Source organism: Prionailurus viverrinus, chromosome B4, assembly GCF_022837055.1.
Source record: "Prionailurus viverrinus isolate Anna chromosome B4, UM_Priviv_1.0, whole genome shotgun sequence".
In the NCBI taxonomy this organism is placed as follows: Eukaryota; Metazoa; Chordata; class Mammalia; order Carnivora; family Felidae; genus Prionailurus; species Prionailurus viverrinus.
In genome coordinates, this window is record NC_062567.1 from 106,171,553 (window position 1) to 106,199,254 (window position 27,702).

The following is a 27,702-nucleotide window of genomic DNA, read 5'->3' on the forward strand; positions in this document are numbered from 1 at the left end:
GACTTAGATTAACAATTTATCTGAATAAAGAATACATTATACCCATTACTGTATTACTTGAAGAACATATTCTTCAGGAGCTTTCTATTTTAAAATGTATATTCCCTGTATTTATTGGTATTCAGACATCTTTCTTTAGTGAGATATTGAGTCTATGCTGCCTAATCCAATATATCATCATTTTTAGGGTCATGATAATGGAACCTGGAAAGAGCAAAAACACACTGACACTGTAGTAGGTAAGGAAATTGTCCTACTTAAAACCTAAATAGAGGATAATACCTTGTGAATACACATTTAGACTTAATATTCTGCAGTTCTTCAGTAGAATCTCTATGGCTTTTTTCTGAACTACTTCTGTGGTCTTATATTTTTATCACATTGCAACATTGTGTGTGTGTGTGTGTGTGTGTGTGTGAACACATGGTTGTATGAACAGGCTTTATTTTTAATAATAGATAAAAGCATGTTAAAGATAGTCTAGAAATCTGACACTAACTCAGGAGTAAGTAAAAATATAGCCTGTAGGTTTTACTTTCCTGAGAAATGTATTTTGTAGAAAGAGAGTTCAAGAGTCACTTGTCTAGGGAGTCGGCGGCAAGATGGCGGCTTAGGAGGACGCTGGGCTCACCGCACGTCCTGCTGATCACTTAGATTCCATCTACATCTGCCTAAATAACCCAGAAAACCGCCAGAGGATTAGCAGAATGGACTCGCCGGAGCCAAACGCAGATGAGAGGCCCACGGAAGAGGGTAGGAAGGGCGGCGAGGCGGTGCGCGCTCCACGGACTGGCGGGAGGGAGCCGGGGCGGAGGGGCGGCTCGCCGGCCAAGCACAGCCACCGAGTCTGGCTTGCAAAAGCGGAGGGGCCTGACGGACTGTGTTCCCACAACAAGCGCGACTTAGCGTCTGGGAGGTCATAAGTTAACAGCTCTGCTCGGAAAGCGGGAAGGCTGGAGGACAAAGGGAGGGAGAGCTGCTGAGCCCCCTGACAACAGAGCTCAGTTTGGTGGGGAACAAAGGCGCTCGCCAGCGCCATCTCCCCCGCCCATCCCCCAGCCGAAATCCCAAAGAGAACCTGTTCCTGCCGGGGAACTTGCTCGCTCCGCGCAAACACCCAACTCTGCGCTTCGGCGGAGCCAAACCTCCGGCAGCGGATCTGACTCCCTCCCGCTGCCACAGGGCCCCTCCTGAAGTGGATCACCTAAGGAGAAGCGATCTAAGCCTGCCCCTCCTGACCCCGTGCACCTTGCCTACCCACCCCAGCTAATACGCCAGATCCCCAGCATCACAAGCCTGGCACGGTGCAAGTAGCCCAGACGAGCCACACCACCCCACAGTGAATCCCGCCCCTAGGAGAGGGGAAGAGAAGGCACACACCAGTCTGACCGTGGCCCCAGCGGTGGGCTGGGGACAGACATCAGGTCTGACTGCGGCCCCGCCCACCAACTCCAGTTATACACCACAGCACAGGGGAAGTGCCCTGCAGGTCCGCACCACTCCAGGGACTATCCAAAATGACCAAGCGGAAGAACTCCCCTCAGAAGAATCTCCAGGAAATAACAACAGCTAATGAGCTGATCAAAAAGGATTTAAATAATATAACAGAAAGTGAATTTAGAATAATAGTCATAAAATTAATCGCTGGGCTTGAAAACAGTATACAGGACAGCAGAGAATCTCTTGCTACAGAGATCAAGGGACTAAGGAACAGTCACGAGGAGCTGAAAAATGCTTTAAACGAAATGCATAACAAAATGGAAACCACCACAGCTCGGCTTGAAGAGGCAGAGGAGAGAATAGGTGAACTAGAAGATAAAGTTATGGAAAAAGAGGAAGCTGAGAAAAAGAGAGATAAAAAAATCCAGGAGTATGAGGGGAAAATTAGAGAATTAAGTGATACACTAAAAAGAAATAATATACGCATAATTGGTATCCCAGAGGAGGAAGAGAGAGGGAAAGGTGCTGAAGGGGTACTTGAAGAAATAATAGCTGAGAACTTCCCTGAACTGGGGAAGGAAAAAGGCATTGAAATCCAAGAGGCACAGAGAACTCCCTTCAGACGTAACTTGAATCGATCTTCTGCACGACATATCATAGTGAAACTGGCAAAATACAAGGATAAAGAGAAAATTCTGAAAGCAGCAAGGGGTAAACGTGCCCTCACATATAAAGGGAGACCTATAAGACTCGTGACTGATCTCTCTTTTGAAACTTGGCAGGCCAGAAAGAATTGGCACGAGATTTTCAGGGTGCTAGACAGAAAAAATATGCAGCCGAGAATCCTTTATCCAGCAAGTCTGTCATTTAGAATAGAAGGAGAGATAAAGGTCTTCCCAAACAAACAAAAACTGAAGGAATTTGTCACCACTAAACCAGCCCTACAAGAGATCCTAAGGGGGACCCTGTGAGACAAAGTCCCAGAGACATCACTACAAGCATAAAACATACAGACATCACAATGACTCTAAACCCGTATCTTTCTATAATAACACTGAATGTAAATGGATTAAATGCGCCAACCAAAAGACATAGGGTATCAGAATGGATAAAAAAACAAGACCCATCTATTTGCTGTCTACAAGAGACTCATTTTAGACCTGAGGACACCTTTAGATTGAGAGTGAGGGGATGGAGAACTATTTATCATGCGACTGGAAGCCAAAAGAAAGCTGGAGTAGCCATACTTATATCAGACAAACTAGACTTTAAATTAAAGGCTGTAACAAGAGATGAAGAAGGACATTATATAATAGTTACAGGGTCTATCCATCAGGAAGAGCTAACAATTATAAATGTCTATGCACCGAATACCGGAGCCCCCAAATATATAAAACAATTACTCATAAACATAAGCAACCTTATTGATAAGAATGTGGTAATTGCAGGGGACTTTAATACACCACTTACAGAAATGGATAGATCATCTAGACACACGGTCAATAAAGAAACAAGGGCCCTGAATGAGACATTGGATCAGATGGACTTGACAGATATATTTAGAACTCTGCATCCCAAAGCAACAGAATATACTTTCTTCTCGAGTGCACATGGAACATTCTCCAAGATAGATCATATACTGGGTCACAAAACAGCCCTTCATAAGTTTACAAGAATTGAAATTATACCATGCTTACTTTCAGACCACAATGCTATGAAGCTTGAAATCAACCACAGAAAAAAGTCTGGAAAACCTCCAAAAGCATGGAGGTTAAAGAACACCCTACTAACGAATGAGTGGGTCAACCAGGCAATTAGAGAAGAAATTAAAAAATATATGGAAACAAATGAAAATGAAAATACAACAATCCAAACGCTTTGGGATGCAGCAAAGGCAGTCCTGAGAGGAAAATACATTGCAATCCAGGCCTATCTCAAAAACAAGAAAAATCCCAAATACAAAATCTAACAGCACACCTAAAGGAACTAGAAGCAGAACAGCAAAGGCAGCCTAAGCCCAGCAGAAGAAGAGAAATAATAAAGATCAGGGCAGAAATAAACAATATAGAAACTAAAAAAACTGTAGAGCAGATCAACGAAACCAAGAGTTGGTTTTTTGAAAAAAATAAACAAAATTGACAAACCTCTAGCCAGGCTTCTCAAAAAGAAAAGGGAGATGACCCAAATAGATAAAATCATGAATGAAAATGGAATTATTACAACCAATCCCTCAGAGATACAAACAATTATCAGGGAATACTATGAAAAATTATATGCCAACAAACTGGACAACCTGGAAGAAATGGACAAATTCCTGAACAACCACACTCTTCCAAAACTCAATCAGGAGGAAATAGAAAGCTTGAACAGACCCATAACCAGCGAAGAAATTGAATCGGTTATCAAAAATCTCCCAACAAATAAGAGTCCAGGACCAGATGGCTTCCCAGGGGAGTTCTACCAGACGTTTAAAGCAGAGATAATACCTATCCTTCTCAAGCTATTCCAAGAAATAGAAAGGGAAGGAAAACTTCCAGACTCATTCTATGAAGCCAGTATTACTTTGATTCCTAAACCAGACAGAGACCCAGTAAAAAAAGAGAACTACAGGCCAATATCCCTGATGAATATGGATGCAAAAATTCTCAATAAGGTACTAGCAAATCGAATTCAACGGCATATAAAAAGAATTATTCACCATGATCAAGTGGGATTCATTCCTGGGATGCAGGGCTGGTTCAACATTCGCAAATCAATCAACGTGATACATCACATTAACAAAAAAAAAGAGAAGAACCATATGATCCTGTCAATCGATGCAGAAAAGGCCTTCGACAAAATCCAGCACCCTTTCTTAATAAAAACCCTTGAGAAAGTCGGGATAGAAGGAACATACTTAAAGATCATAAAAGCCATTTATGAAAAGCCCACAGCTAACATCATCCTCAACGGGGAAAAACTGAGAGCTTTTTCCCTGAGATCAGGAACACGACAAGGATACCCACTCTCACTGCTGCTGTTTAACATAGTGCTGGAAGTTCTAGCATCAGCAATCAGACAACAAAAGGAAATCAAAGGCATCAAAATTGGCAAAGATGAAGTCAAGCTTTCGCTTTTTGCAGATGACATGATATTATACATGGAAAATCCGATAGACTCCACCAAAAGTCTGCTAGAACTGATACAGGAATTCAGCAAAGTTGCAGGATACAAAATCAATGTACAGAAATCAGTTGCATTCTTATACACTAACAATGAAGCAACAGAAAGACAAATAAAGAAACTGATCCCATTCACAATTGCACCAAGAAGCATAAAATACCTAGGAATAAATCTAACCAAAGATGTAAAGGATCTGTATGCTGAAAATTATAGAAAGCTTATGAAGGAAATTGAAGAAGATTTAAAGAAATGGAAAGACATTCCCTGCTCATGGATTGGAAAAATAAATATTGTCAAAATGTCAATACTACCCAAAGCTATCTACACATTCAATGCAATCCCAATCAAAATTGCACCAGCATTCTTCTCGAAACTAGAACAAGCAATCCTAAAATTCATATGGAACCACAAAAGGCCCCGAATAGCCAAAGGAATTTTGAAGAAGAAGACCAAACCAGGAGGCATCACAATCCCAGACTTTAGCCTCTACTACAAAGCTGTCATCATCAAGACAGCATGGTATTGGCACCAAAACAGACACATAGACCAATGGAATAGAATAGAAACCCCAGAACTAGACCCACAAACGTATGGCCAACTCATCTTTGACAAAGCAGGAAAGAACATCCAATGGAAAAAAGACAGCCTCTTTAACAAATGGTGCTGGGAGAACTGGACAGCAACATGCAGAAGGTTGAAACTAGACCACTTTCTCACACCATTCGCAAAAATAAACTCAAAATGGATAAAGGACCTAAATGTGAGACAGGAAACCATCAAAACCTTAGAGGAGAAAGCAGGAAAAGACCTCTCTGACCTCAGCCGTAGCAATCTCTTACTGGACACATCCCCAAAGGCAAGGGAATTAAAAGCAAAAGTGAATTACTGGGACCTTATGAAGATAAAAAGCTTCTGCACAGCCAAGGAAACAACCAACAAAACTAAAAGGCAACCAACGGAATGGGAAAAGATATTCGCAAATGACATATCGGACAAAGGGCTAGTATCCAAAATCTATAAAGAGCTCACCAAACTCCACACCCGAAAAACAAATAACCCAGTGAAGAAATGGGCAGAAAACATGAATAGACACTTCTCTAAAGAAGACATCCGGATGGCCAACAGGCACATGAAAAGATGTTCAGCGTCGCTCCTTATCAGGGAAATACAAATCAAAACCACACTCAGGTATCACCTCACGCCAGTCAGAGTGGCCAAAATGAACAAATCCGGAGACTATAGATGCTGGAGAGGATGTGGAGAAATGGGAACCCTCTTGCACTGTTGGTGGGAATGCAAATTGGTGCAGCCGCTCTGGAAAGCAGTGTGGAGGTTCCTCAGAAAATTAAAAATAGACCTACCCTATGACCCAGCAATAGCACTGCTAGGAATTTATCCAAGGGATACAGGAGCACTGATGCATAGGGCCACGTGTACCCCAATGTTCATAGCAGCACTCTCAACAATAGCCAAATTATGGAAAGAGCCTAAATGTCCATCAACTGATGAATGGATAAAGAAATTGTGGTTTATATACACAATGGAATATTACGTGGCAATGAGAAAAAATGAAATATGGCCTTTCGTAGCAACGTGGATGGAACTGGAGAGTGTGATGCTAAGTGAAATAAGCCATACAGAGAAAGACAGATACCATATGGTTTCACTCTTATGTGGATCCTGAGAAACTTCACAGGAACCCATGGGGGAGGGGAAGGAAAAAAAAAAAAAAAGAGGTTAGAATGGGAGAGAGCCAAAGCATAAGAGACTTAAAAACTGAGAACAAACTGAGGGTTGATGGGGGGTGGGAGGGAGGAGAGGGTGGGTGATGGGTATTGAGGAGGGCACCTTTTGGGATGAGCACTGGGTGTTGTATGGAAACCAATTTGTCAATAAATTTCATAAAAAAAAAAAATAAAAATAAAAAAAAAAAAGAAAAAGGCAAATAGCATTATGAAAAAAAAAAAGTCACTTGTCTAATTCACAGCAGTTAAACTGTTAAAATTTTCGAAAAAATTACTAAATATCAATATGAAACCAGGCCAGGGCAGCAACAACATACGTTCTTAATTACACCCCAATGAAAATTATGTCTTATTGAGTTTTAAAGTCTTGGCACATTTTTCCTGTTACTTCTCACTTTTTACAGACCTTAAAATGTAAAATATAAATATTTATTATGCTTCAAATTCTTTCCAGGAATAAAGCTCTCTGGAAAATAGTAGGTCTGAAAGCCATTCACATGTTTATCTTGATGAATGGATGTAGATATGACAAACAGTACTAAAATACACATTTTATTTTTCTTTTTGATTACTTTTGTAGTAAGTTCCACAATGTAGGTAGGCCAAATTAAGCATGTTTGTTAAATTTTAAAATGTCCTCTTGCCAGTGATTATATGGATGACTATACTTTAATTGGTCTTAGTAAACCATTATTTTGGTGGACCTTTATGTCTCAATGCAAAGAATCCACAGCAAAATCAATAAAGCCTCATGAGGCACACTCAAAATTACAATAGGGACACCCATGTTCATTATTTCAGGACTTCACAGAATTTTGTAAATTTCTTAGAGAAATTAAAATGCACTCATGAGCAGATGGTTTAACAAAATAGGGATGGGAGGAATTATAATTTATAAATGAAATCCATTACTGAGAAAATCAATTTTGTGCTATGGTAAAGACTTGACCTTACAGTGCCATTATAAAAAGTCATACAGCATGAAACTCCATATCAGGGATAAGCAAGCATTCTCCTTTAGTGTTTCTGTTTGTAACATAAGGGAGCCCCATACCAGCTGCATGAAGCATTACTTCATGAGTATATAACTGTATTTAAATCATTTATATATTACATTTTACAAATGTAATAAGGAAATGTGTTCTTTTGCATTCACAGTTAAGAGTTGGAACAGATGGGGAAAGGCTCAGTTTAAACTAATATGGGCATTAAAATAACTGATATTGCAAGCATTCCTTGATATAACAGAAGTTTAGTTCACTATAAAATGGGCTTGTGACTTTCTGGAATATATTAAACATAATGTGTCTTTAGCAATAGTTTTTCTACATGAGGAAATTTGCTGGTAGAATTTACTCATAAGAATTTTTCAAACTTAAAAAAATGAAGTCATGCATTCAACAAATATTTACTGAGCACCTGTTATTTCAGACAATGTGCTTAGTATAGAGTTGCTTATGAAGATGAATGAGACATGGTCCCTGCCTTCAAGATAAGATCATGATTTGGTAGAGAAAATGGAGATGATAGAAAATAGTAACATATGGAACATTTGGAGCACCTCTATTTGCAGTGACTGGGTCTGTGGTATTTTCATACACTCTAGGATCTAAGTCTGCAATGCTGGTATTTGCAAAAAGTTAGCAACAGAGCTCAGGTCTAGAGTCCAGCTGACACACTCTGCCCTTTTTGTAGGCATGAACAACTAAGAAGGAATTAACTTGTTATTCATACATTCACTATATATTTTCCATCAAAATAGGTAAAAAAAAGAAGTCAATTAATTAAAAAATTACAATAGTGAGCGATCATTTGTAAAAATAAGAAGACCTTTTCACATAATGAAATTCTACATCAGTCTTAGTATTTTGCTTGGGATCTTATCTTGTACGTTATCTTGCCAGGTGTTGATAATTTCCACAATATTTTTGAATAATTTTGCATGAAGTCCAAGTTCTATTCAATTTTCTATGGTTCCTGGCATGCATCTGAAATTCCTTTGCCTCAAGGCTTTTATATATATTATTTCTCTTACTATGAACACTCCATCTTTTTTGGCCTTTCTCTTTGCAAGTTCCTGTTCATCCATCAGCACCTGACTTAAAGATCAATTTTTAAGAATATCTTCCCTGAAATATAAATTATGTTGGATTCACCTGAAATATCTTCATTAGAACTTCTAATTTTTTAAGAACATTCATCTTACTTTGTTTTAATTTCTTGCTTAATATTAACCATGTGCTGCAAGAATACAAACAATAATTAGGTGCTTAATGAATATAGTAAAAAGGAAAACTATCCTATACTTTCTCTCTGTGTGAAGTAAAATCCTCTTTAATTGGCTAAATTTTTTCTGTACCAATGCCTACTGGGAATAAGGTCTGTAGACAGGGATAGGTAGAAAAGAATGCGAACTTCAAGTTTTAAAATTCATACTAAAAATGTTTTATTTAAATCAATACATTATAATCTTTCTTGTAATTTACTAGTTATATCCAGTTCTTTATGCTATTTCCGAAATGTTGTTGTTACTTAAGAAAGCAGCACCACAGAGTTAATGAGTTTTTAATTTAGCCAGCCTTCTCTCTGGACACTTTTTAAGTATGTTCATCATCTCATTTCTTCACAGGTGTTGCCATACTGTTAGGCAGCACGACTTGGGAAGTAGCTTTACATATATTTTTCCCTGACACCTCATTGATGATTTCAGGAAAAGTTTACTAGGTGATTTGGAGAATATGGGGCAGTTAAACCACATAGAATATTATATAGGTCTGCCATTCAGTCTTCTGCTAATCTAATGAAACTCTCTAAAGTTACAGGAAAATTGTTTACTTAAAACATTAAAGGATCATTTTGCAGTATTTAAGTGAGAAAGAATAAGCAATGGGAATAGAGAAAACTGCATCTGTACTTCTTAAAATGATTTTATATCAAAATCACTGAATATGGAAGTCATGATCATTCAGACATGTGCACCTGCTTATATTTGATTGTAACATCAGTCTTTCAAGTAACCATCTATACTCTCAATATATACCTAATTCATCTGCACTAAAATTTTACTTTGATGATTGTACATTCAAATTTCTGCAGATGTTCTTGGAGAAAATGTTTATGAAAATAAGCTCCTCAAGATCTGATCTTTCAAAATTTATAAGAGTGAAATAAGCCTATCCATCTAAATATATTCAGCTTTTTTTCCAAGTAAGTACTTACTTGTTTATTCAATTCAATTCTCTACAAAAAAGTGTATCTATAAAAATATTAAAACTAAACTAACATTAGCATAAATATCATTCCTCTGTTATCTAAAGTAAATATTATTAATCAATTATTTATTGAATACTAATATTTCACTTACTTTTCGCAAATTTATGACTGATGTAAGACTCAGCTTACTAGTCAGATATGAATGATACATTTTATTTATTATGATTCATTGCACTATACAGAATGCTTTCATATTCACAATATTTTGTTGGATCACCTAGCAGTTTGTTGAGAGCCTCAGTAGAATTACCATCAACTCTATATGGCAGGTGAGAAATTGGGCTAACAACAGTTAAGTAATCTACCATAAATCAAGTAGATAGTAAATGATGAAGATGAGGACTATTAACTCTGGGTTTTCTGCTCCTTCTACTGAAAAATAATTTTATTTCTGCATGATGCTAAATATTTTGAAACTCACATAAGTTCTGTTTATTTCTATATATTTCCAAGTTGTGCAATTTTCACTAACCTGCAGATATTTATATTAATTTCCTACATGACATATATCAATATATTTAATATATTTTATTTACATTAAAAAATACCCAACAAGGCTTTGCTATGGCTAGTGCTTTTCAAGCTGATATAGAAGCATAGTAATTCTCTCTAAATTTGTTCATGAAATTACAGATGATATTTCCCATCATTCTTTGAAGTCCCATGTGACCTAGCTATGCTAACTTCTATATTCTAGCTATATCAAATGCATATGCACAGTTAAAAATTATTTCCTCAACCTAAAATTCATAGACCCTACTGTCTACCTGGCATTTCCACTATATACGTATAAGAAACTAAATCCTGAATCCCTCCACCCCAAAATAAAACCTACTAGAAATACAACTTTCTTCATGACAACTGATGATTAATTCATCTGGGTAATTTTTCTGTCCAAAAATCTTCCAGGCCAAAAACTTTGAAATCATCTTTGATCCTCTCTTTTCCTCATACTTCACATTTTACCTATCATAAAATTCTCTTGACTACATTTTAAAAGTTTTTCCAGAATACAGCCAGACTTAGCCTTTTCATTGCTATCATTGTGCCCGATAAACAATCATACCTTCCTAGAATTCTACAGACTCTTAATTTATCTCCTTGCTCCAACCATTTCCACCCTAATAATATATATAAATTCAGGTGTCTTAGGGGTCTTTTAAAAATATTAGTTGTGGGGCGCCTGGGTGGCTCAGTCGGTTAAGCGTCCGACTTCAGCTCAGGTCACGATCTCGCGGTCCATGAGTTTGAGCCCCGCGTTGGGCTCTGGGCTGATGGCCCAGAGCCTGGAGCCTGCTTGCGATTCTGTGTCTCCCTCTCTCTCTGCCCCTCCCCCGTTCATGCTCTGTCTCTCTCTGTCTCAAAAATAAATAAAAAAGTTAAAAAAATTAAAAAAATATATTAGTTGTATCATATTAATCCTCTTTTCAAAACCCTATGATTGCTTCCCCTTTCATTTAAAACATAAGTCCAAGTCCTTTGAATTGCCTGCAATGTCTTATACAAACATACCTTTGTTATTTCTCCAATTTCCTCAAACTTTCCCCCTTCAGTTCTGCAACACTGGTTTTCTTGATGTTTCATAGACCAGATACATTCCTATCTTAGTGCCTTTACCCCAGCTTTCTCTCTGTCTGGTGTACTTTCCTCCCAGACATTCATTTTATTAGCTGCTTCCTCTCCCTCAAGTCTTTGCTTGAATCTTACACTCTCAATAAATAACATTTTTAATATCATGACTTATCTCTAGCTCCCCATCTGCCCTTCAGACTCCTCAATCTTCTTTAGTTTCTTCTAGTATTCTTGTTTCCATAACATATACCATCTTCTTATATATTATCTGATTTAATTATTTATTTTGTCATTCATTATCTCTCTCCTTTCTCTTCCTTGTGGGTGGGGAATTTGTTTAGTTTTTTCCCTGATGCATCCCAAGTGCCTAGAACATATGGTATTTGCCAAAAATATACTTACTGAAATACTACATACCTGATGTTTTTCAGTCATAGTACTATACATTTTAAGTATATATAAGTAAGTATATAGTATCAGCTAATCCTGTGGTAAGCACCTTCTGAGATGGGGTCCAATGATACTTGTTTTCTGACATTCAGACACCTGTGTAATCCTTCTTCTTGGGTGTATGCTGGACCTAGAGATTTGTTTCTAATGAATAGAATATAAAGTGATGGGCTGTCACATCTATGATTAAGTTACATAAGATGGTGCCTCATGGTTCTGCAACCATTTTCTACCTTGTTGGCACTCTCTCCTGTTCTCTAGCTTACTTTCTCTGATATATTAAGCTGCCATGTTATGTAATGCTCCATGGAGAGGCACACATGGCAGGCAACTGAAAGGGCCCCCTAGATAACAATCAGCACCTGAAGCCTCAGGACAGCTGGAAAGGAACTGAATCCTGCTAATAGCCATGTGAATGATCTAAGAAGCTAATTTCGCCAGTTGAGACTTGAAATGACTGCAATGTTATGAGAGCTTGAAGACTAGTTAAGAAGCATTGTGACTCACAGAAACTGGAAAATAATAAATGTGACTGTTTTGAATCACTAATCTTTGAAGTTGTTACACAGGAGTAGATTGCTAAAATATATCTCAACATGAAACCATCTGTATACCTGATAACCAAATTCCATAGGAAGGGTGGAACCAAGAATATTTAGTTTTTTCTAGTATAAAGTTTATATTTCATAAAGACATAACTGGGCTTTTATCCCACAAGGTATAATGCCAGCTTACATCCACCATCTTATGTTATAGTTTTTTACTAATCAGTCCTAAGCAGAAATCTTAAGTTAAACATAGGATTTTAGTTTTTAGTGTTCTATTAATTTGTTTATACATGACCACATATATAAAATACAAAAAAAATAAAATATTACTTCAAACATAAGTGCAAAGTTATCTTATTTCCCCCATTTTCATAGCCCTTTAAAAATTCTAATGATGCCTTCCATTAGTGACAAAATATCTAAGATATATAACCATATGATATACAAGCATGCCCCACAGTCCCGCCTTTGAAATTAAATTATCTGTTTATATATGCCATTCAGACCAATTAATCAACTTTTAGTGTTCCTTTATTATATAACAAAAAGAAATAAAGTAAGACTTCAGGAAAAACTGGACAATGTGATAAGAACAACACTATCTAAATTACCCCTTACCTCAAAAAGCATAATTATATTCTAAGACAGGAAAGGCACTGATTGTTCAATTAAAGTATGATCTCGGGAAATACCACTAGACTTGGATAAGGAGATGATATTCTTTTTCCACCTCTGACTCTGAGAGGTTGGCTGATCCAAAGTCTTTATGGGCCTCCATTCCTACATCTAATCAATGAGCATTTGGTTTTCATATCTCTGAAGTCCTTTCCAATACCAGTCCTAGGATTTATGAAAACATGAAACTAGGTTTAGAAGTAACATTTCTACAAGCTGTGAAATTCTGGAGCACGTCGATTATTTCTCAATACTTAACATATCTCAATTATTTTTAAAAAAAGGCTAGTTGAAAATGAATACCAGTTACTTTCCCCATATCCATTTTGCCCTTTCTTACTAACCAAACTTTAATTGTATTTCTCCAAAAATTTTATATTTATGTTTACTTTTAAAATCATAATTGTATTATTCTTAACTTCCCAGGAAAGATAAAATTATTTCATTGACCATAGATTTCTTACCAGACACTAATGACAGTGGGAAGACAATGGAACAGTATCTTTAAAACACTGAAGGCAAATAACCATCAGGCCAGAATTCTATATCCAAAAAAAATTTTTCAGAAACAAAGGAAAAATAAAAACATTGTTAGATGAAGGAAAACCAAACGTATTTATTTTCAGTTGACCTAATTTAGAAAAGACGCCAAGGAAATTTCCCAGGCTAAAGGGAAATAATACCAGAGGGAAATTTTAATATTTAAGGATGAAGGAAGAGCAACAAAAATGATAAATCATCTGGAGAGACATAAAAAATATTTTTCTATTTTTCAGTGCTTTAAAATATGTATAACTGTTGAAAGAAAAAACTCTTATCTGGCATATTCACTGTACATACACAAAATATACATGACTACTATAACAAGGAAGTCAATAAAGGAGGTTAAGTGGCCAATATTTGTGCAGGTCTTCTACGCTTTACTTGAAAGAGTAAATTATTAACTCTAAGTAACCTGTGATAATTTAAGCAAGTGTATTGTAACCCCTAGAGGAAACACTGAAAAAAAACCAAAGATCCACACCTAGAAAGGCAATAAATTAATTAAAATAGTGGAGGGAGGAGTCAAAATGGCAGAAGAGCATGGAAGTTTTTTGTGTGTCTCCCATCCATGAAATAACTGCCAGACCAACACTAAACCATCCTACACACCTAGAAAACTGATTGGAGGATTAACAGAACAATCTGTACAACCTGAATCACAGAATTCAGCAGGTATGTGGCACAGAGAGGTAAATTTGGGGGGCGAGAAAGCCGTGGAGAGTAGGGAACCACTTTTACAGGAGCAGAGAGGAAGGAGATTGTAGAGGGGGGAAGAATACGGGAAGAGCACCCCTCCCCAAAAGCAGCTGGAGAGAAAGTGAAAAATTGGAAACAGCTGCAGGGACTAAACTAAAAAGGGAGAAAGGAGATGGTTTAAATTCCATTAAAACTGTAAACAAGGGGAGCACAAAGGCTGCAACTACAGCTCGATACCTGTCGGTGCTCTGGTGGGAAGGGTGAATCCCCAGGAACAGAGTGGGGTCCGGAACATTCTCAGGCCACATGGAGAAAAGCGGTTTCACTGCTGGAAGGACATTTGATAGACTCTTGAAGCCACCTGGTCCCAGCAGACCCTAGAAAACAGCCACATTCTCTGGTGATGGGCCAAGGTCGTTAAGGATGAAGCCTGGTGCCAGATGTGTGTTATGATTTTCCATAATCCTTGAAATGCTGCTGCTACACTACCTTGCAAATTTTTTCTGGGGTGGGCTGGCTCCTGGCAGCAGTCTCATGGCACCGGCAGCAGCAGGGTACAGCAAGCGTTCCTGGGTGCAGCTGACATTTGGCCATTGCTCATTCAGCCATTGCTTAGTGAGACCCTCCCGCAGAGGGGCGGAATGGGTCAAAGCCGCAGTCCTTCAGAAGTAAGGGGCCGGGGAAAACAGGCGTATCTGAGACAAAATTCAGGACAGAGGTACTTCCTGGGGCCTGGTCACGGAGAGTGAAAAAACGGGGAGTGGACGAGAGCTGAAGACAGAGGACAGGTGCAAGATTGCTGATCCTGGAGAACAGACTGGGTAACTCTGTGACTCCATTTTCACCCCTCCCGCCCATGCGCATACACATCTACCAGTGCCACAACACTCCACCTCAGTAGGCTAGCAGCGTCATCCAGTGGCGAGCGGAGCTGTTACACCGAGCCCTGCCCAACTGGGTCAACTTCACTCTTCAAGAACACAAGTTTCACCGCTGGCTTAGTGTATGGACTATAAAACGCTACATAGACTGACTTCTAGGGGAAAACAAAGTAATTTCAGTCCTACTTCAATCTGTTATCAGGTTCATCTATTTAATTTTCTTTCTTTTTTTTTTCTCTTTCTCTTTTACACTTCTTTTATTTTTCTTGAATACAAAAAAAGAAAATATTTTTATTTTCAATTTTTAATAAAAATATTTTTCTTTAATTTTTATTACTATATTTTTTACTCTTGTGTAAATTTTTTCAAATTCTATTTTACTTCCATCATTTTATTAGTCTACTTCAGTGTATTCACCTTTTCAAATCATTTCCTTTTTTCTCCTTTCTTTTTCTTTTTTTCCCTTTTTCGTTTCTTTTCTTTCTCTTGAATGCAGAAGGAGAAAAATCTCATTTTTACTTTCAATTTCTATTAAAAATATCTTTATTTAAGTTTTTACTATATTTTTTACTTTTATGTAAATTTTTTCAAATTCTAATTTACTTCCATCATTTTATTTTAGTCTACTACAGTGTATTCACTTTTTCAAATTTTCAAACGATTTTTTTCTTAAAAAATTTTTTTCTCTTTTTCGATTCTTTTCTTTTTTCTTGAATACAGAAAAAGAAAAAAATCATATTTATTTTTAATTTTCATTAAAAATGTTTTCCTTTAATGTTTTCACTATATTCTTTACTTTTGTGTATATTTTTTGAATTCTATTTTACCCCCATCATCTCATTTTAGTCTACTTCAGTGTATTCATTTTTTCAAATTCTCAAACGATTTCTTTTTTTTCTCCCCCCCCTACTTATTTTTCTCTAATTTGTCAAACTACTTTCAACACCCAGACCAAAACACACCTAGGATTTAGCATCATCTATTCAATTTTTATATGTGTATGTGTTTTTAATTTTTAATTTTAATTTTTTTAATTTTAGTTTTTTTAATTTCAATTTTTCTACCTCATTAATTCTTTTTCTCCCTTTAAAATGACAAAATGAAGGAATTAACCCCAAAACAAAGAGCATGAAGAAATGACAGCCTGGGATTTAACTGACATAGATACAAGCAAGTTGTTTGAAACAGAATTTAGAATCACAATAATAAGAATATGAGCTGGAGTCAAAAATAGATTTGAATCCCTTTCTGCAGAGATAAAAGAAATAAAAACTAGTCATAATGAAATTAAAAATGGTATAACTGAGTTGCAATCATGGAAGGATGCCACAGTGGCAAGGATGGATGAGGCAGAACAGAGATTTTGTGATATAGAGGACAAACTTATAGAGAATAATGAAGCAGAAAAAATGAGGGAGATTAAGACAAAAGAGTATGATTTAAGAATTAGAGAAATCAGTGACTCATTAAAAAGGAACAACATCAGAATCATAGGGGTCCCAGAAGAGGAAGAGAGAGAAATAGGGGTAGAAGAGGTATGTGAACAAATCATAGCAGAAAACTTTCCTAACTTGGGGAAAGACACAGACATCAAAATCCAGGAAAAACAGAGAACCCCCATTAGATTCAACAAAAACTGACCATCAACAAGGCATATCATAGTCAAATTCACAAAATATGCAGGCAAGGTGAGAACCATGAAAGCAGCAAGGGAAAAAAAAAAGTTCCTAACCCACAAGGGAAGACAGATTAGGCTTGCAGCAGACCTATCCACAGAAACTTGGCAGACCAGAAAGGAGTGGCAGAATATATTTAGTGTGCTGAATCAGAAAAATATACAGCCAAGAATTCTTTATCAAGCATGGCTGTCATTCAAAATAGAAGGAGAGATAAAAAATTTCCCAAACAAAAATTAAAGAAGTTTGTAATCACTAAACCAACCCTGCAAGAAATTTTAAGAGAGACTCTCTGAGGGGAGAAAAGATGAATATATATATATATATATATATATATATATATATATATATATATCTCAAAAACAACAAGGATTAGAAAGGTCCAGAGAACATCACCAGAAACTCCAATTATACAAGCATCATAATGGCAATAAATTCACATCTTTCAGTACTCACTCTAAATGTCAATGGACTCAATGCTCCAATCAAAGGACATAGGGTAACAGAATGGATAAGAAAACAAGATCCATCTTTATAGTGTTTACAAGAGACCCACTTTAGATCTAAAGACACCTTCAGATTGAAAATAGGGGATGGAGAACCATCTATCATGCTAATAGTCAAGAAAAGAAAGCCGGAGTAGCCATACTTATATCAGACAATCTAGACTTTCAAATAAAGACTGTATCAAGCGATGCAGAAGGACATATATCATAATCAAGGGGTCAATCCACCAAGAAGATCTAACAATTGTAACATGTATGCGCCAAATGTGGCAACACTCAAATATATAAATTAATACAAACATAAGGAAACTCATTGATAGTAATACCATAATAGTAGGAGACTTCAACACCCCACTCACAACAATGAACAGATTATCTAATCAAAAAATCAACAAGGAAACAATGGCTTTGAATGGCACACTGGACCAGATGGACTTAACAGATACATTCAGAACATTTCATCCTAAAGCAGCAGAATATATATTCTTCTCCAGTGCACATGGAATGTTCTCCAGAATAGACCATACACTGGGACACAAATCAGCCCTAAGTAAGTATAAAAAGATCGAGATCATACCGTGCATAATTTCAGAACACAATTCTATGAAACTCGAAATCAACGACAAGAAAAAACTTGGAAAGGTAACAAATACTTGGAGACTGAAGAACATCCTACTAAAGAATGAATGGGCTAATCAAGAAGTTAAAGAGGGGGGCGCCTGGGTGGCGCAGTCGGTTAAGCATCCGACTTCAGCCAGGTCACGATCTCGCGGTCCGTGAGTTCGAGCCCCACGTCGGGCTCTGGGCTGATGGCTCAGAGCCTGGAGCCTGTTTCCGGTTCTGTGTCTCCCTCTCTCTCTGCCCCTCCCCCGTTCATGCTCTGTCTCTCTCTGTCTCAAAAATAAATAAAAAACGGTGAAAAAAAAATAAAAACAGATAGGATGCCCAAATGCATAGGCTAAGATAATGTAATTCTCTCATCTTAACCCTCCCCCGTTGGATCCCGGTTGGATTCATGCTTTAAAAAAAAAAAAAAAGAAGAAGAAGTTAAAGAGGAACATAAAAAGTACATGGAAGTCAATGAAAATGATAACACCATAACCCAAAACCTCTGGGATGCAGCAAAGGCAGTCATAAGAGGAAAGTACATAGCAATCCAGGCCTTCCTAAAGAAGGAAGAAAGATTTCAGATACACACCTAATCTTACGCGTTAAGAAGCTGGAAAAAGAATAGCAAATAAAACCCAAAACCAGCAGAAGACAGGAAATAATAAAGATTAGAGCAGAAATTAATGCTATTGAAACCAAAAAAACAGAACAGATCAATGAAATCAGAAGCTGGTTCTTGGAAAGAATTAACAAAAATTTTGATAAACCACTAGCCAGTTTGATCAAAAAGCAAAAGGAAAGGACCCAAATAAATAAAATCAAGAATGAAAGAGGAGAGATCACAACAAACACACCAGAAATAAAAACAATAATAAGAGAATATTATGAGCAATTATATACCAATAAAATGGGTAATCTGGAAGAAATGGACAAATTCCTAAAAACATATACGCTACCAAAACTGAAACAGGAAGAAATAGAAAATTTGAACAGACCCGTAACCAGTAAGGAAATCAAATTAGTAATCAAAAATCTTCCAGAAAACAAAAGTCCAGGGCCAGATGGCATTCCAGGGGGATTCTACCAAACATTTCAGAAAGAGTTAACACCTAGTCTCTTGAAAATATTCCAAAAAACAGAAATGGAAGGAAAACTTCCAAACTCTTTCTATGAAGCCATCATTGCCTTGATTCCAAAACCTGACAGAGACCCCACTAAAAAGGAGAACTACAGACCAATTTCCCTGATGAACATGGATACAAAAATTCTCAACAAGATATTAACCAACCAGATCCAACAATACATTAAAAAAAAGTATCCACCACAACCAAGCGGGATTTATACCCGGGATGCAGGGATGGTTCAATATCCACAAAACAATTAACGTGATAAATCACATCAATAAAAGAAAGGACAAGAACCATATGATCCTCTCAATAGATGCAGACAAAGAATTTGACAAAACACAGCATTCTTTCTTGATAAAAACCCTCAAGAAAGTAGACATAGAAGGAGCATACCTCGAGATCATAAAAAGTCATATATGAATGACCCAACGCTAATATCATCCTCAATGGGGAAAAACTGACAGCTTTCCCCCTAAGGTCAGGAACACAACAAGGATGTCTATTCTCACCACTGTTGTTCAACATAGTACTGGAAGTGCTAGCCTCAACAATCAGAAAACAAAAAGAAATAAAAGGCATCCAAATTGGCAAGGAAGAAATCAAACTTTCACTCTCCACAGATGACATGATACTCTATGTGGAAAACTCAAAATACTCTACCAAAAAACTGCTAAAACTGATACATGATTTCAGAAAAGTTGCAGGATACAAAATCAATGTACAGAAACCAGTTGCATTTCTATACACCAATGATAAAGCAGCAGAAAGGGAAATCAAGAAATAGATCCTATTTACAAATGCACCAAAACCATAAGACCTAGGAAAAAAACCTAACCATAGAGGTAAAAGATCACCCTGAAACTATAGAAAACCTATGAAATAAATTGAAGAAGACACAAAGAAATGAGAAAAACATTCCATGATCATGGATCAGAAGAACAAATATTGTTAAAATGTCTACACTACCCAAAGCAATCTACACATTCAATGAAATCCCTATCCAAATAACATCAGCATTCTTCACAGAGCTAGAACAAACAATTCTAAAATTTGTAGGGAACCAGAAAAGAACCCAATTATACAAAGTAATGTTGAAAAAGAAAACCAAAGCTGGGGGCATCAGAAATCTGGACTTCAAGCTGTATTATGAAGCTGTAATCCTCAACACAGTATGGTACTGGCACAAACAGACATACATCAATAGAACAGAATAGAGAACTCACAAAGGGACCCACAAATGTATGGCCACCTAATCTTAGACATTGGAAGGAATATCTGATGGAAAAGGCACTCTCTTCAGCAAATGGTGCTGGGAAAACTGGACAGTGGCATACAGAAGAATGAACCTGGACCACTTTCATATACCATACACAAAAATAAATTCAAAGTGGATGAAAGATCTAAATTAAGACAGGAAATCATCAGAATCCTAGAGGAGAAAACAGGCAACAGCCTCTTTGACCTCAGCTGCAGCAAGTTCTTACTAGACATAGGAGGACATGGACCTTGAAATAAATAATGTTAGTATAAATATTAAGATTTTTTAAATAATTTTAAGTTCTTTATTAGAAGTAATTTGGAGTACAGCCTTGTAAAATAATTATTGCCCAAAGGACCAATATATCTAAACTTTCAGTCACAAAATACTTTAAGTCCTAATTTAAAAAAAAAAGTGGGGAGAGAAAGAAAGAAACAACTGGAGAGATATTTTTCAAATGAAATAAATCCTATTGTTGGGTATAAATACGTAGATATAACAAGGAGAAAAGGAGAAAGGAGGAAGATAATGATAAAATTTTCATTTAAGTGAGAATGGAAGACATCAAAAAAATCTGATATGACACTTAGGTAAGAGGCAGAGACAAAGTAAGAGTAAACCAATGTTGTGATCTCAATCCTGACTGCTCTTTAACATATTGTCAGGAAAGAGGCAAAGGGTTAGGACTAAAAGAGAGCTGGACCCTTCGTTTGACAACAGTGTCCTAGAAAATGTTTCTTTCCCAGATAGAGCTTAAAAGGCTGCAGCTGTAATGAACTTGGGTCAGAAAATCAAACTCTCTAAGACTTAAAGTTCCACCTGCAAACGATCTTCCCTCAGTAGGGGACTGGTCACATACACTAAGAAATATCCATAAAATAAAATGCTGTCTATTTCTTACAAAAGAAGGATTGCTTCTGATGTATTTTTACAGAAAGATTTCTGGTAGTGTAAAATGACTGATGTAGGTTTCTGAGAAGTGCTTTACTTTATATCCACCTTTAAAAAAAAAAGTATTTGCACACATCTAAAAAAATTCTGGAAAAAGACCAAACAAACAAACAAACAAAAAACCTCTTAAGATTTCATATATAAATCCTTTGCTTCATGAGTGCTGAAAATGATGTAAGCAGTGCCAGGAAGATTAATTAAAATAACACAATAATGCTTAATAATATTATTTTTAAAAGATTATAAATTCTGCTCACTATATCACTTATTTCTAAACTATATTAAAACTTTCTAAATTTGTTTCCCTAAGATAGAGCAATACTCAACCCTTTCTGGTTTAATGGATAAAGTCTACTTTTACAAGTAATTACAAGTGGAAACGAATGCTAGATATTTCAGATGTGACAATAGGCTCTTTCACACCAATATGCTTGAAGTATAATAGTTAACAAAATCTATTTCAGACTATGGAGAATTTGTATAATAGGATCTACCCTGCAACAGAAACCAGAGATTTCTATCAATGGATAAATTGAAAAATAAGACTGTGTCATAGATTTTCCCCCCTTTGCTGCTATGCAATCCCATACTCCCTTCTGATTCTCTCCTCAGGTCTCTCTAGGATAGATTACAATAATGAGATCTCTTTCTTTAGCAAACAAAGTCAGGGACAGAAATGTTTAAGCCTCCCTCTTGCCTAGAAGTAATTAAGTATCCAAATTATAAATACACACTCATGTCTGGGGAGGTTAACTGATTTTATGAACTGCATAAATGACAAAGGCTCACCATTTTACTGAAGACGATTCATACCCTGGCTATTCCTACTTTTTTTTTTTTCCTCATAAGAAAGCCCATTGTTTAAAAGTAATTAGAGCTTTTCCACTGAGGCATATAGGTCACATTAATGTTGAATTCAAAATCACATACATTTTTTTAGTCTGTATCTTTGTACTTTTCTAAGATACAGACAAATTCATAAATATATTTATTCCTATACAACACACAGTAAATAAAAAGTAGATTCTTTTATTTCTAACCAATAATTGAAATATATGCATAAAAATTTCTACACACGTAAACTAACCAATTGTCCTAAAAGAACAAAAATATACATTCCAAATCATAAATTTAGTTTTTATGGCATAAAGGTTACTGTGCATTTTGAAAACAATAAGCCATATGACAGGAACAGTATAACTTGAAAATTAAGGCCTCACTTAAAGTCAGAGTGCTCGTTTTCAACTCCCTAATACTCCTAATTACTTGGTATATAACTTTGATAAACTTCTTGAAATTGTTAAAATTTAGCTTCCTTAACTAAAAAATGAGAATAAAATTTTCACTAACTGAGGAGTGCCTGAGCACTCAGTCAGTTAAGCATCGGACTCTTGATTTGGGCTTAGGCCCTGATCTCATGGTTTTGAGATTGAGCCCCATGTCAGGCTCTGTGCTGGTGTGGAGTCTACTTAAGATTTTCTTTCTTCCACCCCCTCTGCACCTCCCCAAACATCTCTCAGGAAAAAAAAAAATCACTAACTTAAAAGTTTGCTTCAATGATTAAATAGGATAAAAGCTTTAAGAAGAAGTGCTTAGCATAATCCCCAGGACATGGTATGAATTCCATAAATCATTAAGTGGAATTTGGGTATAGGATGATCTATTATACAGCTGTACAGAGTATTAGAAACATTATAATTGCAAGACATCTATTTATTCCTTGAAAGCAGATTCAGGTATAAAAAATACTAAGGATGGTGGCGCCTGGGTAGCTCAGTCGGTTGTGTGTCCGACTTTGGCTCAGGTCATGATCTCGAGGTTTGTGAGTTTGAGCCCCACGTCAGGATCTGTGCTGACAGCTCAGAGCCTGGAGCCTGCTTCGCATTCTGTGTCTCCTCCTCTCTCTGCCCCTTCCATGCTTGTGTTCTGTCTCTGTCTCTCAATAATAAATTAATGTTAAAAAATTTGTTTTAAATACCAAGGATAATTGAACATTATAAAATTGATGTCTAATATCATTACTCCTAGAATATTTGGAATAACTATAATTTCAAATATATAATATGTGTATAATAAAAGTATACAATGTATTTATTAATATATACTATTTCATAATATATGCCATATGATAACATATAGTGTATAATAATAAATTGCTAGTCATTAATTTGAAAAGATTTTAGAGAAAAGGGACAAGATGGTGTGAGACAGAGCCTTTATATTATATATAAAAATATGCATTTACTTCAATTTGTTTCTGGTCACACATCTCCTGAGATACTTATCATTATAAAATATGTTTTCTATGGTATATAACTCAATGAATGACCTAGAAATATTGTATTTCAATAAGAAAGCAGCTAATAAGAAATAGGAAACTGATATTTTGGAAAATAACTATCATGAAATCTCTCTTGAATAGGTATTTTGTAAATATAAATTGGTATAAATAACTATGGTAAAGTGAAGAGGCATGAGTTTTTTTTTTCATTACTGAATCATCATCCTCATTATTATCATCATCCTTCATAATCATTGGAGAGTGACTATGTACCAGACATTTTAAATTATTTTTAATGCATCAACTAATTAAATCCTGACAAAAATATTATGTAATTATTACATTCATTTGCAAGAAATTGAGGGACAGAGATTAAGGTAGCTTCCTAAAGCTATTCAGTTAAAAAAACAGGAAAAAGAATTAAAGGCAGGGGACTTAACTAGTTTAATTAACTTTAATTTTCAAATAAAATGCTGAATTATTGCACAATAAATTATTAATTCATATTGCCCTAAAATTAAAATTGTAAAGGTTTGAAATCTCATATATATGAAGGGCATATTTTTATTATACACAATACCTCCATAGTTACCTAACTTGAAAAGTAGAGTTTTGTCTCAGTAAATGGGCAAAGGTATTACAAACAAATAAATAGTGTAATGAATTATTCAATATTTTTTTATAACTCAAAAAATCTAATTGTGCAAGCCCACTAAACTCTCAAAACTTTAACATTCATCATTCAACAAACTTACTCTGTCACTACCTATTCCAAGCACTTAGATACATCAGTAGATGAAAAAACAAATAAACAAAACCCCGATTTTTAAGAACTTACACAGAGATAGAGAGTCAGCCAACAAAACATAAATATCTGCAAATAAATGAATTTGGTGATATTTCAGAAATGAATAAATGCCATAAAGAAAGCAAGAAAGCATTTTTAATACTACCTAATATTTTTAAGTCTTTTTTATGATTTAAAATACATTAATGATACTCTAATGAAGGAATAGAGTAGGGCTGTTTTATTTATGTGCGTGTACATGTGGAGTTATGTGTTTGTGCATAACTATGCAGTTCTATTTAGAAGAGTTACAGTGGTCAAATTCTAAGCAGATCTACAATGATATGGTTATATCATCATTTATATATAAAAGGTCACAACTAGATTCTCATAAGTATTTTTTTCTATACTTGAAATGCCTCAGCAAGAACAACTTTTCCCAAATCTGATTTTTTTTGAGTTTTTATTTAAGTTCCACTTTTTAAATATGTTATTACATTAGCTTCAGGAATAGAATTTAGTGATTCATCACTTACCTACAACACCCAGTGCTCATCATTACTAGTACCCTCCTTAATACTCATCACACATTTAATCCATCCCCCTGCTCACTTCGATCCAGCAACCCTCAGTTTGTTATCTATAGTTAAAAGTCTGTTTTCTGGTTTTTATCATTCTCTTTTTCCCCCACTATGTTCATCAGTTTAATTTCTTAAATTCCACATATGAGCAAAATTATAGTATTTGTCTTTCTCTGAGTGACTTTTGCTTAGCACAATACACTCTAGCTCCATCCATGTCACTGCAAATGACAAGATTTCATTAATATTCCACTGTGTATATATATATACCACTTCTTTATCCATTCATCAGTAATGGACTCTTTAGTATGTATGCATCAGTAATGCACTCTATCAGTAATGAGTAATTTGGACTCTTTCTATACCTTGGTTCTTGTTGATAATATGCTATAAACATCAGGGTGCATGTCTCTCTTTGAATAAGTATTTTTGTATCTCTTGGGTAAATACCTAGTAGTGCAGATGCTGCATTGTAGGGTAGTTCTTTTTTTTACCTTTTTGACAAAACTCCATACTGTTTTCCAGAGTGGCTTCACGTTTGCATTTCCACCAAAAGGGTAGGAGGATTCCCCTTTCTCTTCATCCTCACCAATACCTGCTGTTTCCTATGTTGTTAATTTTAGACATTCTGACAGGTATAAGGTGGTATCTCATAGTTTTTATTTGTATTTGCCTTATGATGAGTTATGTTGAGCATCTTTTCACGTGTCTGTTAGCCATCTGGATGTCTTTTTTGGAAAAATGTCTATTCATGTGTTTTTCCCATTTCTTACCTGGATTATTTGTGTTTTGGGTGTTGAGTTTGATGTTTTTTATAGATTTTTGATACTAACCTTTTATCAGATATATCATTTGAAAATATCTTCTCCAATTCCAAAGCCTTCCTTTTAGTATTGATGACTGTTTCCTTCACTATGCAGAAGTTCAGTGTCCCAAATGTTCATTTTTGCTTCTGTTTCACATGCCTCTGGAGCCATGTATAATAAAAAGTTGCTAAGACTGATGTCAAAGAGGTTACTGCCTGTATTCTCCTCTAGGATTTTTACTGTTTCATATTTCATATTTATGTCTTTTATCCATTTTGAATTTATTTTTTGTGTATGGTGTAAAAAAGAGGTCCAGTTTCATTCTTCTGCATATTGCTGTCCAGTTTTCCAAACACCATTTGTGGAAGAAACTGTCTCCCCTCCCCCATTGGGTATTCTTTCCTGCTCTGTTAAATCTTAGTTTATTATTTAGTTGTGGGCCCATTTCTGGGATTTCTATTCTGTTCCATTGATCTATGTGTCTGTTTTTGTGCCAGTATCATATCGTGTTGATCACTACAGCTTTGAAATGTAGAGTCCAAAATTGTGATGCCTTCAGTTTTTCTTTTTCAAGATTGCTTTGACTCTTTGGGACATCTTATGGTCCCATACAAATTGTAGCATTGCTTGTTCTAGCCCTGTGAAAATGCTCGTGGTATTTTGGTAGGGATTGCATGAAATGTGTAGTTTACTTTGGGTAGTAGAGTATATTTTACCAATATTTTTTTTCTTCCAGTCCACGAGCATCGATGTTTTTCCATTTCCTTATGTCCTCTTCAATATCTTTCACAAGTATTCTATAGTTTTCAGAGTACATATCTTTTGTCTCTTTGGTTAAATTTATCTTAGGTATTTTATGGATTTTGGTGCATTGTAAACGGGATTGATTACTTGATTTCTATTTGTACTGCTTCAGGATTGGTGTATAGATTTCTGTACATTGATCACGCATCCTTCAAATTTAATGAATTTATATATTAGTTCTATCACTCTTTGTTGGAGTCTTTTGAGTTTTCTACATAGAGTATCATATTTTCTGCAAATAGTGAATTTGATTCTTCCTTGCCAATTTAGAAGCGTTTTATTTCTTTTTGTTATCTGGTTGCTGAGGTTAGGAATTCCAGTACCATGTTGAATAAAAGTAGTGAGACTAGACATCTCTCTCTTGTTCCTAACCTAGAAGAAAAGCTCTTTGTTTTTCCCCATTGAGGATTATATTAGCTGTGTGTCTTTTTTAATATTTTTATTTTATTAATATTTAATATTTTTGAGAGAAAGAGAGAGAGATAGAGCATGAGTGGGGGGAGGGGAATAGAGAGAGGGAGATACAGGATCCAAAGCAGGCTCCAGGCTCTGAGCTGTCAACACAGAGCCCAATGTGGGGCTTGAACTCGGGAACCTCGAGATCATGACCTGAACCAATGTAGGATTCCCAACCAACTAAGCCACCCAGGTGCCCCACGCTGTATGTCTTTTGTAGATAGTCTTTATGATGTTGAGATATGTTCTCTCTATCTCAACTTTGTTGAGGGTTTCTATCAAGAATGGGTGCTGCACTTTGTCAAGTGTTTTTTTCTGCATCTATTGAGTAGATCAAATGGTTCTGTTCTTTTTTTCATTAATGTAGTGTATCACATTGATTTGCAAATATTGAAACACACTTGCATCCCAGGAATAAATCCCACTGGATTGTGGTGAATGATTCTTTTGATGTATTGTTGGATTTGATTTGCTGAGTTTTTTTGTTTTTGTTTTTTTGTGTTTTTGAAAATTTTTGCATCCATATACACCAGGGATTTTGGCCTATAGTTCTCTTTTTTAGTGGAGTCTTTATCAGGTTCTGGAGTCAAGGTAATCCTGGACTCATAGAGTAAGTTTTAAAGTTTTCCTTCCACTTTTTATTTTTTGGAGTGGTTTGAGAAGAATAGGTATTAACTCTTCTTTAAATGTTTGGTAGAATTCCCCTGTGAAGCCACCTGGCCCTGGACTTTTATTTTTTGGGAAACTTTTGATTACTGATTCAATATCTTTTCTGGTTATCAGTCTGTTCAAGTTTTCTATTTCTTCTTATTTCAGTTTTGGTAGATTATATGACCTCAGAGACTCCATAAGCATAATAAGATCTTTCACTTGTC